Genomic DNA, 17,662 nt, shown 5'->3' with positions numbered 1-17,662 from the left:
ATATGTTGGAGATTTAAACCTATAATCCAAAAGGGATTTAAAATTTTTCACAACTCATATACAATTCATATAGGTTAGGTGGTGCAGTGGTTAAGAGCTCAGCTGCTAACAGGTTGGCAATTCAAATTCACCAGCCTCTCCTTGGAAACCTTATGGGGCGGTTTTACTCTGTCCTATAGGGTCACTATGAGTCAGAATCGATTTGATGGCAATGTGTTTGGTTTGGTTTAAGGCTAAACAAAGATAAAAATCTTGAGTCCTGTAGGCATATGATAAACTCAACATGTATGAATATAGTTATAATGTCCAAATTTTTTTTTAATTTTTAAAAACTATACAGTGAGAAATTTTTCTTTTAAGTGTTATTTATGATTGAGATACTTTGTGAAAATATCTTTCTTGCATATAAATCATCATACACTTTCTTATTTATATTTAAATGTCCTGCATGTATTCATAAAGTGAAAATCTTGAGTGATTTATATTGATTTATACATTATCTATGGTCTGACGAAGATCCCAGTCTAGTGAGGTTATGTCTGTTTGCTTTTACTGAAAAACTATGATTATTTAAGGAATGCATTTCAAAATCTAGGATTGATCGCTCAAATTTTTAAGTGTGAAAGCAAAATTACAAAAACATTAACAATCATTCTAGTGACTTGGTAAAATTATGCTGAAATCTGTAAACTCAGAATAGCGTAAATAACCTAGGAAAGTTTTTTTCTAACTTAAATAGTATGCATAATATTTTTTTAAAAGGATATTTTCTTTTTACTCCTATTGGGGATGGCTTCTTCCAAATACCTGCTGTTTCTTTTCATATGGAAGATTTTCCAATGACTTGACACCCTAAACTGCTCCCCAATCCCTCACACATCCCTATCTGGAGAGAAGTGACTTATATGGTTAAGTTGGAGGAAAGAACTGAGCAATCATAGCCCAACCCCTATTTCCTTCATTCTTCAGAAAGCTACTCTTCTGTAGGAAATATACTTTTTGCTGTGCTCTTCCCGTGTCATAGATTTTAATAGGCAATGCCCTCCAACCCAAGTGAGGATATATCCTAGGTGACGAAGTGAGGTGTTTGAATTCTAGAGTTCAGTATTGGAAAACTCGCTTGTGTATGTATTACATTTTTTAGTTTCAACTTTATCAGTAATGTGATATTTTGGTCTTTCTCAACTTTTTCTGAATTCTCATAGGGAAAACTGATATGCATTGGATCCTCAAATATCACCGCTGGCTTTCTAAGAGAACAGTTAAATATTCAACTAAATCTTTATTTTTGAATTTTTGAAAAAAAAAATTTCATTAATGTCTTGGTTTGTACGTATACCTCCTTCCTTAAATTAACTGAATGAATAAAAATTTTCAATATTAAAGAAAAATAAGCTGTTCGTGATTGCTGATGAAAGAGATGAAAGCTTTCAGCTGTTCAAATTTGAGAGAAATGAAACTAGTGGAAATAAGAGGAAATTGATTATTGTGATTTCATTGGGAGAGGGAGAGGTATGTGTACCTATTGTCCAGGTCAGTTTTGCTACTGTCAGTAAAATATGTTAAGTGACAGAGACTTGGTAGATTCTGTTAAACCTATTTTATCTTTCTGGACACTCAGAAAAACAACTTTTTCAAGCATCCCTTTCAGTTAGGTTGCGGACCTGTGAATGAATCCTGAACGTATGAATGTGAGTGGAGGTGATGTTTCCAGGCCTACATCTGATTCTTTTTTAAACCCTTCATTTAGCTTCTTTTAATTACTATGCCCAGAGTTTCCTTTTCTTATCTGACTGTTGGTCTTGCAAGATCTTACTCAGCTGTTACCACCAAACCCCTTGCCTTCCAGTCGATTCCGACTCATATATTGACCCTCTAGGACAGAGTAGAACTGCCCCATAAGGTTTCTAAGGAGTGGCTGGTGGATTCGAACTGCTGACCTTTGGCTTAGTAGCATTAGCTCTTAACCACTGAGTGACCAGGGCTTCCAATGTAGGGAAACGCTGTGAGCAGGATTTGAACCTGCATAGGGAAACCCCATTGGATTTCAAGTCCAGTGCCTTAACCACTCAGCCATCACAGCTTGATGTTATTACCACCAGGTAAATTTTTTTTTTTTTTTTCTGCATGAGCAAAGCTTTATTGAGAAAAGTAGCTTGCGAGTGGAGACAGAGAGGGACAATGCAATGTTAACCCCCGAATAAAGGGTTAACAAGGCTTATAAAAGTTTCTAGGCAGGAAATGGTTTCATCTTTTTTCATGAAAGGGGTGTGGGTTTCTGGGAAAAGGGTGTGTCACGTTCACCCGCGAAAGGTAATTCAAGATGGAACCCGTAACAAAGGCTCCTGGGACTGGATGGCAGGACTTATTATGGGGTGCCGCGCCTGTGCAGTACCCCGTGGTGCCGGCTTGATTCCTGTCGCAGGTCTGTCGGTCACCTTGTGGATGTCTGCGCATGCCGCATGGACAAGATCCCACCAGTTCTTCTGAAAAACATGGTATCAAGGAAGTACACTGAAAGCTGGGTAAATTGTTCTTCCTTTATTGCATGTTCCAAGATAATGGGTTTTGTGTCATTAGTTAAGCACATGTTTTTAGTTCAGGGTCCTTTGCCTAGGGGCTCAGCCCCTTTTTCCCTTCCCTGTCTCATTCCCCCCTGAGAGATTTCATACTCATAATTCTTTATGAGGGTGTAGGGGTAGAAGTCTCTTCTTTTGTTAACTTCTTCAAGCTGACACTGGGTTGTTGGCCTGCCTAGCAGAGTAGAAGTCTCTCCCTATCTGGTCTAAAGTTTTGTTGGGGCTATTGGACTCAGACCCAGGAATGGGCTGGAACTCTTGCATCATCATGAATTTGACTGGGAACTGCTGGAGTCGAGAAGATATAAACTTAACCAGTGCTTTGAGCAAGCAGGGACCAAATAAAAGTGGTAGAAGGATAGTTATAGCAGGTCCTAAAAGGGGAAGGAACCAGGTTATGGAAGGTAAATATCCTTTGATTTGATTCCAGATATTGTTAACCCATTTGTGTATGGGCTGTCCTTAGCCACTCAGCTTGTTTAAGGAACTTCTGAGCCTGGATTTCTACTTCCCCCAAAACATTAATGTACATGCAGCAGGAAGTGTCTGCGACTGTGCAGGTACCTCCCTGTTCAGCCAAGAGGTAGTCCAGTGCAATTCAGTGGCCCATGACTACATTGGCCAACAAGTCCAGGGATCTCTGTAAGGCTAATAGCCTTTGTCCTGAATTGGTACTGACTATTGAACAACACTGGATAGATTTTGGACTTGAGCATTGGTGTAAACTGTACCCACCGTTAATCCAGCAAGTGCTCCCATCAAGGCTGTGATCCCTAAAGCTATGAGGGTAATGGGTTCTCTTTTCCTTTGGCTGAGGGCTCCCTGGGAAGCTGGGTTAGTGCTCCCCTGAAAGATTGAAACTGTGTTGTTATTGGGGATTATAAGCCCAATGAAACAACTGATATTGACCAAGCTTAAAACAAGGGACTCTAATCCCCAAGTCCTGTTGGCTTGGTCTAAGCATGTGAACCAATATCCTTTGGGGGCACACAGGACTGGGTTTCCCAGGCATCCTTTAGTAATAGGCACTGAGGTGTTTGTGTTTAACAACCATCCCATGAAATTGGATTTGTTTTGGGTTGCCCTAAAAATAGTCAGACCTTTACTAAGGGGTCCCCACACCCCAGGGTGTGTGAAGCTTCCTTCTAACCAAACATTTGTAGCATTGCTATGATTTTTGGAGGGAATTACAAGGGGGTTTGACCTGGAAAGATCTGTGCAGTTAAACCGATAATAGGTACCTGTAGAGTCTAGTAGTTTGAAAACCTTTTGACAAAACCTGAGCATCAAGCAAAATTTCCCCCATCGGTATTGAAGGGACATGGAATGGGAACACGTGGGTCCAGAAGATAGGACCTCTTTGCCAGCTTCTACTCCACAGTCCAGGTCTCCTCGACATCAACTGGATTTGTAGCTTCAAAACTCCTTGATAACTATGCCGTTAATTTTTCACAGATTGGCTAGAAACTGTGATCCTACATTTTGAATTGTCTTTCTTAACAATCATTGGTACATGTCTCAGTAACAACAGTCAGGAGGGTCTTCATTGGTCCAACAAATTTCTGTTCAGTAAATGATAATAGAAAAAGAGTGAAAAGTCTTTTGTGTCCTGTTTGACTGGCTTTATGTGAAAGATTCCCTAAAAGATATTTTCCAAGATTATCTTAGCTGTTGTCTTTATACCTCCTTTTGAGTCCTTGTGAGCCCAGCTCCAGCTGGGTCACATTCTCTATGCTCAAGAAGAGGGAATGATAACTCCATATTATTTCCTAAATAATTCCTTCCTTTCAATCAGAGATTGGAGGTAACACATCAGTGATCAATACCTGGACTTAGTCAAGCTCCTAGATGGCGCTCATTGCAGGCTCTTTAAACTCACGGTGCTGGTTTTCCACCGGATCCATCTGGTTCTTCACCAGGATCTTAAGAGTGATGTTCTCATCAATCACATTGTCAGAGTGAGCAAAATTAATGTACATCAACATTTTAGCCCAAGGCGTTCTTTGCCTTTTAAATGTGTAAGACAACAGAAGATAAATTTTATTATGCCTAATACTTTCAGGATGTAGACTAAGAATATTACTATCACTTGCAATAGTGATTTAGCCCATGTATTTACTCCTGATGGTAACCAACCAAACAAATCTGGTGTTTGTAAGGGTGTTACAGTGTGTAACCAAGTAGCTTTCTGTCTAATTCTGCAGCACAGACTACCACTTTCTTGGACTAATAAAAAAAAAATCTAAGGTTATTTTGTTATGTCACCTTGGCTTATGAGATCAGAATTCACTGTTGTGCTTCCATCCTCTTAGCAACTTTGCTGTTTGTCCCATAGCAATTGACAAATTTCTTAAAGATTTCTCCACTTTGATATATCATAAGTAGGAATTAGAGCTACCAGCCATATCCTGAGTGTTGGACCAATAAGTTTTCTTCTGACTTTCATTTTACAGTGTCTAACAATTTAACATTACCTTTCCAATATTTCCTAGCATCATTACTATGAATATCTAAAGGTAATCGTAAAGTTCTCAAAGTACATTGCCCACGCATTCGTCAGTAATTTAAACGCGCGATTGCCCACATAAATTCACTATCAGTTGGAAAGGGTCATCTAAATTAGTATAGTTGGATGTACCACAGAGAAATATATATCTGTAAGGAGCACACCAAGTTTGTCTAGAGGAAATGGAAAATATAGAAAAATTTACATGTGACAACAAAGTTTCCATTAGAGAATTCATGATTAGCAAGATAATACAGGATGGATCTCTCCTGCTGGAGGTCTTCAGTTAGTCTGTTTATACTAAGTGTTCTTGCCAAGGGCAAGCTGTCTCTCCTTGGTTTACCTATTAACATTCATGGGTCACTTTTTTAGAAGTAGAATGTAAGACAAAATGGAGTCTGAACCATGAGGTCAATCTCTAAGAACCTGGTTTCTTTAAGATACATAATTTTCTGTACAGTAAGAGGGTGACAGTTTGATTATAAACACTAGGCAGGTATTTCATACAACATTGTCTTGAAGGCTGATTAAACTGATTACTGATTTACTCTAAGCATAACTTTTAGTCTGATCTTTGAAGTTAGTTTCTTAAAACAAGACTGAATTCTTCAAAAAAAAAAAAAAAAAAGCAAAGCACAATGCCCAGAGTATAATGGTCTTACTAGTTTATCTGGGCTATTGTTTGACTTCAAAATGGCTTTAGGAACCATTTTTTTCCTCAAAGCTTGAGGTTCAAAAGGACACCCAAAGGCGATGGCCTGTGTAGGTTGCCTCAACCTCCATGAAAGCCAGAAATCTGGATTCTAGGAGAACTACAACTCTTACATGGTTCCCTCCTTTGGATCATGATCTTGCTATACAATCTCGTATCAAAAATGTTCAATAAATGGTAATTGGGCATCATCTGATTTGTAAGATCACAGGCACCATACAGCAAACTAGGAGGTAGAATAGAAACACTAACAATAACATTAGGCCACTTGTCTGAAATAACCAATGAAACCATGACCCTAAGGTCTTTGAACCAAGGAAATAAATCTCATGAGGTATTTGTCTATACATAAGCAGTATTAGTAACTATTTTTCACGTGCCTCAACAGCAACTATATTCTGCAAAACCTCAGATTGTATATTACAGGAACATTTATCTGTTAAGGCACAGACTGTTTCTTGAGAGAACTAATAGGAAATCTAATGCTGTTCTATTTCGTAAAATCATAGTTCAAATTTCAGACACTTCTCTGGTTATTATATTTACAACTGTGTAAGTTTACCAACAGGAACTTCTAATTCAAGAGTTATAATATCTAAACCCATCAGTTAGATAATTTAGGAGAAAGGAAAATGGTTTCAAGTAGGACCTTAAGACATCAGCAATATTCCCACATAAAAGCCATAATTTACTCAGTCTTATGTAGTTAATTTCTGTTCCATGTGATTCTGGATCAGCTGCAGTTTGTGAACCCATCAGCTTCTGCATAAGAGTTCTGGAAATCTTGATTGAGTCTAGTCACAGTCTTTTTTTGCAGGTCCAATATAGTTCATCCTTTTTGTTGAGATATTTTGATCTAATGTTTTCAGCAAATCAGCAAAATAAAAACTTATTTTCAGATGACAAAACTTAATATGGCCATGATTAATTTGTAAAAATAATGTTCTTAATAGTGAAAGACCTGATAGAAATTAATTACAAGCCCAATGTAAAGGCCAAATAAAATCAGTTAAAAAAAACTTCAGATAAAAATATTTCTAAATATAACCATTAACTGTATTCAAAGAGCTTTAGATATAATACATAATAATTTTGAGACAAAATACCATATAGTCAGGATATACTAAGAATATACCAAGATTATCAAATCTCTAAATACCTAAATAGTAATTAAAAAAAAAAACTTCATGGGTAAATGATGTGAATTCCTCAAACTATTGGCTTTGATGATGCTAGATTCAAAAAAATAAAGTTGCGACCAAGTTAATAATAAAGAAATAATAATGTTATAGGTCACTGTGAAACAATACTTAAGTTATTTAACCAAATAAAGTAAAAACTTTAGCTTTGTTTTTCTTTTTTCTTTTTCTAAAAGCCATGCGGCTTGGTTTTCAACTCAGGAATCTTATTCTGATGAGGCTGAATACACAAATAAATTAATCTTTCAACTCAAATGAATGAAAATTTTATTATTTTAACGGCAAGAAACCTAATTGTTTGTTTTATATGCTATGTAACATTAAAACTCCTAACAATCTCATAAATTAAACCAATAAACTTTAATTTAGTCAGACAGATAAAACTTTTGACTGTATCAAATAAATTTATTTTTCAATAAACCTCTTAAATGTTGACTTTGTTGCATACTTCTTACAGTGCATCTCTTTAAAATGGCAAAAATCAACACTCTCATTAGCAGACATATATATATATATATTTTCTTACTCTCGTGGCATAAAAAGCAAAAGTATGTAAGCTTAAATTATGACAAATATATATTAACTCAATTTAACATCAATAAGTTACCTAAAATGTATTTTGAATTATTTTAAGCCTGTATATCATAAAACGTAACTGTAATCGAAAGTCTGTTTAAACATTCCAAGTTTTCATTCAACTTTTACTATTTCTCTTATTTTTCCCAATCTAATTTTAGCCCTTAAAGATTTTATCAGCTGGCTTTGGAAATCACAAAGTCTCTGCTCAACTGACCAATTCATTGATATGGATATAACCTTAAGTGTCTGACTAGGAGTGGAAACATTTTTCCAGGCCACTTCAGTTTCGTCTCATTGTGATTTCTATTGTTTGACTTCTTACAGTTCCCCTATAATTGAACTTGTTTATAGTTCTTTCATGACTAGGATCCACCTAGTTTCTGATAACTATAGCAAAGCAGCAATTTTTCTTATCTTTTGTCTTAAAAGGGTCTCCACTTAGCTGGAAAGGGTCATTCAAAAGCTTCCCTGGAGCTATACGACCTTGGAGACTGGGGACTGAAGAGGCCTGATCTTGCCCCGCCCTCAGTCTCTTGACTCATGGAAGACATTTGTATATGTTTTGGAAGGCCAGGACTGTCACCCACCAATCGGCACTAAATCAAAAAGGGAGTAAAGTAAAAAGGAAAGTGAAATGAGGAAGAAGAGAGAGAAAAGAGAGGGAAAGAGTAAGAGTGACAGAAGGAAGTAGCTCTGAGTGCAGCTATAAAGGAAAATGTCACCCAGGATGGCGACCAAACAGAGGTGGGAAAGAGAAAGGAATCATGGGAATGAGAAGGAAAAATGGCACCCAAGATGGCGTCCAAATAGAGAAAGTCAGTTACTAGGTCCTACGGGTCTTCGGGCCAAGTCCCCTCACTGCAGACGCCAGGTCTAATGGGTCTTGGGGCTAACTCCCTCACCGCAGACTACACCAAGTCTCAACCAAGGGGAGTCACTCCACTCGTGAGACTCCCGGATTACGCAGGTCCGGGCAGGCGGCTTTTCAACCCAATCTGGGAAGGGTATCTATTGAGCACGCCTGATTTAACCAGAAGCCAGAGGGACTCATGTCCCTGTTTCAAAGTAAAAGATCCTTTCTTCATGTGGAAGCCTGGACAAGAGAAGCAGGCGTGGAGATCTACTAACTGGAGGGACACAGGACGGAACAAAGGCTAGTGTTAACTTTAGTCGATACCAGATGGTGCCTGAGGTCGGAAGAGAAAAGGAAAGAGGGCATCAAAGATGGCGGCTAAGGTGGGCTGGGAAGAGAAAAGAAGATGGCGCCAGACAACATGTGCATTGGCCGAACCGAAAGTAAAAAGAAAAGTAACTCAAGTCCCCACCTTCCCCAGGAACTGAGAATAAAGCAAAGATAATAAAACAAGGAGGTTCCAGAGCCCGGGAAGATTTTTGGGTCCTTCTACCCCCCTCGTCTCTTGAAGACCTAGTCCTCTCAACAGGGGTCTCTCCCATGATTTTGGAAACTGAGTTCCTCAACCAAGTGTAGTGACTCTGCGAGCCAGAGGCACTCTGCTCGCTGTCTCCAGATTGATCAGGTCCAGACGGGCGCCTTTTTCAACCTCGCCAGGTCGTGAGATGTCTGTTACAGCCACCCATCAATCATACAAAACGACCCAGAAGAGAAAGAAGAATGTAATGGAGCGAGTGAAAGAGGAAAGATAAAAGATTTGCTCTTGCAGAAATAGAGGGCTGAGAATAGAAGTCGGGAGGTCACTCACCAAGAGGAGGGACGCAGGACAAAATGAGTCCTGGCAGCTGCTCGCCCGTCCGCTGTGGTCTCATAATTTCCTGAGTTCAGGTACCAAGTTCCCCAGAGATCTTTCGAACTTCTGGCTGGCTCGCCAGAAAAGTGTTGACAGGGTCTTCTGCCCAGCTAGGCAGCCCCTATGAGGTTCTTGCATTCTACTGACCAAGAATGACCAGAAGAGGCTCAAGTTTTCTGAACGAACAAAGCTTTACTGAGAAAAGTAGCTCGTGAACAGAGACAAAGAGGGACAATACAACGCTAGCCTTTGTCTCCACCAGGTAACTTTTTAAATAAGTTTATAGTTAATATAATTTATTATTTCTAGGAAATTTCATCCTCTGAAATTTCATGTTGTTACAATTATCTAGAGTTACAATCTTATTTAGTGTTAAAAGAAACCCATGATATATTAAAATGTCACACCTGCATTTATATAATCACAAATGGTGGCTCTAAGTTGATATATAATATTTTTCTGCATATGGAGAAACTAGTTGCCATCAAATTGATTGCGACTCATAGCTACCCTATAGGACAGAGTAGAACTGCCCCATAGGTTTTCTCAAAAATGTAAATCTTTACTGAAGCAGACTGCCACATCTTTCTCCTGCGGAGCGGCTGGTACGTTCACACCTTTCAGTTATTCGCCAAGTGTTTTAACCACTGCGTCACCAGGTTAAAAAATAAAGGATAGCAGCAACAACAATATATTTTGTACAAGGAAATTTTGCCATGAATGCATTTGCTGCAGTTTAATTCAAATCTTAATCGTAAACAAGTAAACCATCAAAAGGCATAGAACAGGTTTTGAGCATTCTGAGAGATTTAGAAATACCTGCAAGGGGTAGAAAACATAGCTGCCCGATTTACTATGAACAAAATCTTGCAATTTGATAATCATTTTCTAAATACTTAAATGAAGTGCCACAATGTTTTATCATCATCTGTTTCTCTTGACAGAGTGCCTATCTGAGAAAACAGACAAACATAGGTGTTGGAGTAAGATGTTTGAAGGTACAGTCATGCATCACTTAATGTCCACAGCAGGTTCTGTGAAGTAGGTTGTTACATGATTTAGAGGTTGTGTAACCACTATATTACAGACAGTCCCTGGGTTACAAACATCCAACTTACAGACAACTCATACTTAAAAATGGACAGCCATAAAGCCTTTCATATTAAAAATTTAAGTACAGTGTAATATTACTTGTGACTCTCATGAAAACATTGTGCGGTTTGGCAGTATTTCTTAAGTGTTTTATGTGCATAGAAAGGTGAAATATAAACTATATACTAAAATAAATATTTGACTGACGCTAAATAAGAACCATATGTACCTGTTCCTATTTACCTACAAATTTGACTTAAAGGCAGAGTTAGGAACAGATCTTGTTTGTAACCCAGGGAATGCCTGCATATACTACGTCTCGCTCTCTGATTAGGATTTCTGAACTCTATTATAACCTTATGGAAACCCTAGTGGTGTAGTGGTTAAGTGTTTGGCTGCTAACCAAAACTTTGGCAGTCCGAATCCACCAGGACCTCCTTGGAAACCCTATGGGGCGGTTCTATTCTGCACTATAGGGTCACTGTGAGTTGGAATTGAATTGACAGCAGCAGGTTTATTATATAACCTTATGGGACCATGGATGTATATGCAGTCGAATGTTGTCCAAATGGATATTATGTGGTGCATGACTGTATTTCATTCTCTATTTCAACAAGGGTATCATTTCCAAGATCCCTTTCATCTCTGAAGTCTTATGACTACAATCTGAGTTCTTCTTTCCCCATGATTCTGCTAAACTTGTTTTATCACAGGTCAGGTCTTTGAACATTCTTTCGCTCCTGAAAGTCTTTCCTACCTTGGCTGTTGTGGTTTTCCTTTTCTTTCTAAGACTTTTACCTTTTAATTAGCCTTCATGCACCCCCCTTCTTCTACTGTCTCCATATGTATTAGCTGGGGTTCAACAGATCTTTATTTTCAGACATTTTCTTCGTTCATATTCTTTCCATGCCACAACAGCCTCAGACTCAGGACATGAAAAATTGACCTTAACATCTTCCCCCTAAAACTTGCTTTTCTCTTTCATTTTCTATCTCAGAGAAACATACTCCCAAAATACAAAAAAGACTGAAATTGAGAAGAGACTAATCTTATACTCCCATTCTCCACCCACAAAATTCTATTCGTTGCTAGTATGAAGTGACTAAAATTCTACTTCCTAATTATCTCTGAAATTCAACAGGTCTTTACACTTGCTACTTCTCCTCTCTTGGATGAGCAAAGTAGCAGTACTTCTCCTTGCTGGACTAATACAATAATATCTGAATAGGCTTTCTTTGGCACTCTTATTTTCAAGTCTTCCATATTTTGCTAAAATATTTAATCACTTTATTTATATTCCTAAAGTCTTTAGGTAGCTGATTTCCTAGCACAGTTCCTGATAGATATTCTCTTTCTCTCCTTCTGTATATATGTGTGTGTGTGTGTATACTTTTATATGTATACGTATATATATATATAATGAAAAATATATGTTTTAGGCTTTTGTCTATTTGAAGATCACTACAGTCAGTATTATGACTACCCACATTGCCTTTGATTTATATTTTTGTCTAGAGCAAATTAGCACACAGTGGTACAGAGATGGAAGAGTAATTTGCATTAGCCTTTATAAATATCATCATCATTAAATAATTAATCTAGAATTTAGGCCCTCTGTCAGCCATTCACCTTATATAATGCTAGTACCACTCAACTGACAAGATAGATATCCAGATACTTTCTATTTATTCAGTAAAGTAAAATGTTTCATCAATCATAGTATCAAGGAAAATGTGGTTCAATATGATAAATATAATGTTTATTAAAAGACTTTAATACTCCAGGATGTTATTTGATAAGAAGGACACATTATCTGTTTTGAGAAGACTGTGATGGTTAAGATTGTGTGTCAGCTTGGCTGGACCATGATTCACAGTGTTTTGGCAGTGGTATAATGTTGTGATCACTTCCTTGTTGAGATTCAATGTGGTCAGCCCCGTGATGGGATCTGCTGTGAGTAGCGAGTCAGTTGAAAGGGAGTTTCCTTGGGCGTGTGCCTGTATTGAATATAAGTGGACATTCTGGCAAGGCTTGGGAACTTTTTGCTCATGCTGGATCCTGCAGCTGGCTCCTGTTCATCTGACCTCCAGTTCTTGGGACTTGAGCTAGCAGCTTACTTGTGGTCTTGCCTGCTAGTCTTGGGATTCATTGATATTCACAGCCTGTGAGCAAGAACCGTGCTCTCTGACCTGCCAGTCATGTGTTTGCCAGCCCCTGCGGCTATGTGAATCAGTAGAAGCCTATATCCTGACCCGTGGACTTGGGACTTTCTAGCCTCTCCAACCACATGTGCTATTTTCTTGATATAAATCTCTCTACATATATGTGTTTATACACTTTACTGGTTTTGCTTCTCTAGAGAACACAGCCTAAGACAAGGACTAACTGATACTTTCAAGAGTTTAGATGCTTAATTTATTATATAACTTTGATTTCTTCCTATGTTTCCTGATATATCACAATATAAGAAATAAACTGAAGGAGATCCTTTGGAACTGTGTGTGGATGTTTGCACATACATGTGCAGTAGGGGGAAAAAGAGGATGAATTTAGCTTGGGTTTGAGAATTTACATAAACTTAAAAATTTGTTTTTAAAATATTCATTATAAATATAACTGTGTAGTGTATTAGAGTACTACTAAGAAAAGTTCACTGGCTTGGTGATCTATACTTGGGACTTACTTTCTCCTCTATCTTTATTTTATTGAATAACTCTGGAAGAGTTTCTTAACCTCATCTTTATTTTTTTTCAATTTTTTTACCATACAAAAATTTATACATACATTGCTATGTGACTCTTAATTGTTCTCCCCATACTGTGACAGTACACTCCCCCTTTCCACCCCTGATTCCCCTATCCATTCAACCAGCTCCTAACCCTCTCTGCCTTCCCATCTCACCTCTGGACAGAAGCTGTCCATTTAGTCTCTTGAATCTACTTGAGCTAAGAGGCACACTCCTCACGAGTATCACTTTATTTCCCACAGTCCAGTCCAATCCCTGTCTGAAGAGTTGGCCTTGGAAATTGTTTTAGTTCTGGGCTGATAGAGGATCCAGGGGCCATGCTTTCTGGGGTTCCTCCAGTCTCAGACCATTAAGTCTGGTCTTCTTACTAGAATTTGAGTTCTGCATCCCACCTTTCTCCTGCTGCATCCAGGACTCTCTGTTGCATTCCCTGTCAGGATGGTCATTGGTGGTAGCTGGGCACCATCTACTTCTTCTGGTCTCAGGCTGATGAAATCTCTGGTTTACGTGGCCCTTTCTGTCTCTTGGGCTAATACTTCCCTTGTGTCTTTGGTGTTCTTCATTTTCCTTTACTCCAGGTGGCTGGGACCAATTGATGCATCTTAGATGGCTTGTTGCAAGCTTTTTAGACCCCAGACGCCACTCACCAAAATAGGATGCAGAACGTTTTCTTAATAAGCTTTGTTATGCCAGTTGACCTAAATGTCCCCTGAAAGCATGGTCTCCAGACCCCTACCCCTGCTACTCTGTCTCTCAAAGTATTTGATTGTATTGAGGAACCTTCTTAGCTTTGGTTTACTCCAGTTGTGCTGACTTCCCCTGTAGTGTGTGCTGTTCTTCCCTTCACCTAAGATAATTCTTACCTATTACCTAGTTAGTAAATAACCTTCACCCTCTCTCCCCTCCCTCATAACCATCAAAGAATGTTTTCTTCTGTGTTTAAACCTTTTCTTGAGTTCTTACAATAGTGGTCTTATACAATATTTGCCCTTCTATGACTGACTAAATTCACTCAGCATAATGCCCTCCAAATTCTTCCATACTATAAGATGTTTCACGGCTTCATTGTTGTTCTTTATCATTGCATAGTATTCCATTGTGTAGATACACCATAATTTGTTTATTCATTCATCAGTTGATGGGCACCTAGGTTGTTTCCCTCTTTTTGCTATTGTGAACAGTGCTGCAATGAACATTGATGTACATATATCTATTTGTGTGATGGCTCTTATTTCTCCAGGATACATTCCAAGGAGTGGGATAGCTGGATTGTATGGTACTTCTATTTCTAGCTTTTTAAGGAAGTGCCAAATCAATTTCCAAAGTGGTTGTACCATTTTAACCTCATCTTGTTGTAGGGGAAAAACATCATAAATTTTAGTAAAGCAAAAATAAAGTTTTATTTGGCATATATTCAAAAGGGCAGAAGTGGGAAGCAGACAACCATGCTGCCAGAGCCATGTCTGCCTGAGTCCAAGGATATATCACAGAACAGACAAAGTGGGAAAATGGATAAGCGTGCTGCTGGAGCCATGTCTGTCCAAGTCCAAAGAATATTACAGAGTAGGCAAGAATGGAAAAACGGACAAGCATGCTGCCACAGCCATGTCTGCCCGAGTCCAAAGAACCATTACAGAGTCATCAGTGTATATTAACATTACAAATGAGCAAAACCATTGAAAGCTTAGCCTTTTCAGATTGGCTAGAAACTGTGATCCTACATTTTGAATTGTCTTTCTTAACAATCATTGGTATAGGTTTCAGTGACGAGAGTCAGGAGGGTCTTCATTGGTCCAACAAATCTCTATTCTCTAAATGCTAATAGAAGAAGTTAAGAGTGGAAAGTCTCTTGTGTTGTGTTTGATGGGCTTTATATGAGTTTCCCTAGAAGATATTTTCCAAGATTATCTTAGCTATTGTCTTTATACGTCAGGGCCCAGTTGATGTGTCCTTGTGAGTCCTTGTGAGCCCAGCTCCACCTGGGTCACATTCTCTATGCTCAAGGACAGGGAATAATGACTCCAATATTATTTCCTAAATCAATCTTTAAAATCATTGAAATAAAATCAGTGATTATTTTATTTTTTGTTATTGAATCAGTGTTAATTAAAGTATTCATAGTTAGGTTTCTCTGATACAAGTTATTTGCTGTACGAATAAACTCTTCATTGGAAACACAAAGAAATATGATATTTCTAGCAAAGAGATACTCTGTTGGTGATTTTAAGAAAAAACAAGATAATGTCTCTTACATTCCCATAATGACTAGCATGTGGTGTTTGTCAGGAATTTATTATTTAACCAGAGAGTTCTTAGGGATAATCATCTTTATTTTTTAGTGTTCTACCTAATAAATATAGAATTTTTTGATAACTTTCATTACTAGATAAATAAAATCCCAGTTGTTTTTCAGCTTTTCTTGCTTAGGAGGTATTAGTATTAATTGGCACTTTTTGTAGTATTCTCAATTTATAGTGATAGTGTGCTGATGAATATGTGTGTGTCTGTGTGTGCACATACACAAATATATGTATATACATATGTGATATGTGAGAGCTTATACAGTACATTGAGAAATAGGCTGTAGATCACAGAATAATATGGTCTGCCTCTATTTGCCTCTATCTTATTCTGATTCTTTTCCTCAAATCTCCTTCCCTTTTGACATGTGTTTCCCACATACCAGGAAGGAAGGTGGGAGGGGGAAGAAGTATTGAAAAGTACTTTATTATTCTTCCTACTAGGCTTTTCTAAGGAATCATGTACTACTTCATGCTGTCAAAAATCCAGTATCTTTCAAAACAAGCTTTGCTTGAATGCTTCTTGAAACAAAGAGATGGCATTATGCTTAGCCATGTGACAGTCAGTGGGGGTGACAGATGTCAAAGACAGCTTACCGTCATATAATAATGTTTAGATAACAATAAAGAGCTTTGTGGATTTTTTTTTTCTATTTCCTTGAATTTTTATCATGTGCATCTTTTATTTGTTGCAAATCTTCCTTTGAATTTAAAATCCACTTTCATGTGGTTTTTCATTTTTGCTTTAGGCAATTTGTGAGATAAATGGGTAGAGTTTTTCCACTCTTACGTTCAGGACTAATAGGTGTCAGGTTTTGTCATGTAAGGATCCTGGCTCCCACTTCTTTCTCAGTTTTCAGTTCTCTAAAGCTGTTAGATACAGGAGTCTTGCTAATCATGTAAACCAAAACGACCTTCTAGTTTGTGGATAAAGCAGAGGACGTGACCTTGATAACACATATTGAAGTGCATCTCTGGGTATCAAATAAGACACTTTAAAATTGTTCGGTTTGATGTTATTAATGTGTGTGTTTATATACGTATATATGTGATACTCAATTCTTGCCTAGTGCTTTATGGTTTAACAATTCTTTTAAAAATTTTCTCCTTGGATATTGATAACATAGGCATGAATTTGTTTTATAATTTAGAGAGTCAGAGATTGAACAAGATTTAAAAAAAATATTTCAGAGGTAGGAAGTGGCACAACCGGGATGGATAACCAAGCATTCAGTACTCTTTTCATATATTGTACTGCAGCATGCATGTGTGTGTATGCATGTGCAGGCGCATGCACATGTGCACATGTATGTACATGTAAGAGGATATGCTCATTTGTATTCTTGAGAATTAAAAGAAATGAAATTTTAAGTTAACAGAATTTCAGTAACATCAAATGTTATTCTTGGCGTCAAGCACTGAAAAAATAGAACATTCTTTAGATTCTACCACTAACTTTTCCTCATAGACTGTCCAAGTGAGAGTCATCGTTGTCATGCAATTACATGATATATCATGCAATGGACAGCTTGTCCCTGAAATATGGGTTAGAAAAATAGAGACATGTAATCAAAAGACATGAAAATTACTTGTAAAACAGTAATTAATTATGGAAATATTATCAAAATATGCATGACCTGAAATTCTGATCATAGTTTCATTTGTATATTTCTCAGGAATATCCAAAAGCACTGGCATATCCATTTTCCTGAAGGTCCTTAAACATTTAAACAAATCAATGAATAATTAAATATATATGAAGATTGATGTTGTTAGTTGCCTTCGAGACAATTCTGACTCAGGGCAACTCCAAGTGTGTAAGAAACTCCATAGGGTTTCCAAGGCTATGACCTTTTGGAAGCAGATCACCAGGCTAGTCTTCTGAGGTGCCTCTGAGTGGTTTTGCACCACCAGCCTTTCAGCTAGTAGTCAGGTGCTTAGCCATTTGCAGAAGATTGGCTAACAAAAATAGGACTCAATATAATATAGGTCTTTAGAATTTTCTAAGCACAAGTGATTTTGTATTGAAATGCGACATCAAAAAATACCTTCGATTTTTGTCAGTATATGTTTGCCCAAATTTCTTTTCATTAAAGAACGTTTTGGAGAAAAGCTACACGATCACCGATGTTCTTTGTTAGCGCACCCTCTTGAAGTCAGGTGGTCCTGAAAGTTCACTCTGG

The 17,662-nt window shown here is 37.8% G+C and overlaps 1 non-coding gene across 1 annotated transcript; it reads right to left on the bottom strand.

Moving 5' to 3' along the window:
* Positions 1-2,001: 2,001 nt before the first annotated feature.
* TRNAS-UGA (transfer RNA serine (anticodon UGA)) lies at positions 2,002-2,083 on the bottom strand. The gene has a single exon. It is a non-coding gene; the product is annotated as a tRNA-Ser (tRNA).
* Positions 2,084-17,662: the final 15,579 nt, after the last annotated feature.

This window comes from Trichechus manatus, unplaced genomic scaffold, assembly GCF_000243295.1.
Source record: "Trichechus manatus latirostris isolate Lorelei unplaced genomic scaffold, TriManLat1.0 scaffold00083, whole genome shotgun sequence".
Lineage (NCBI taxonomy): Eukaryota > Metazoa > Chordata > Mammalia > Sirenia > Trichechidae > Trichechus > Trichechus manatus.
Note: the sequence above shows the minus strand (reverse complement) of the source record. Positions and strands in the feature narration are given on the sequence as shown.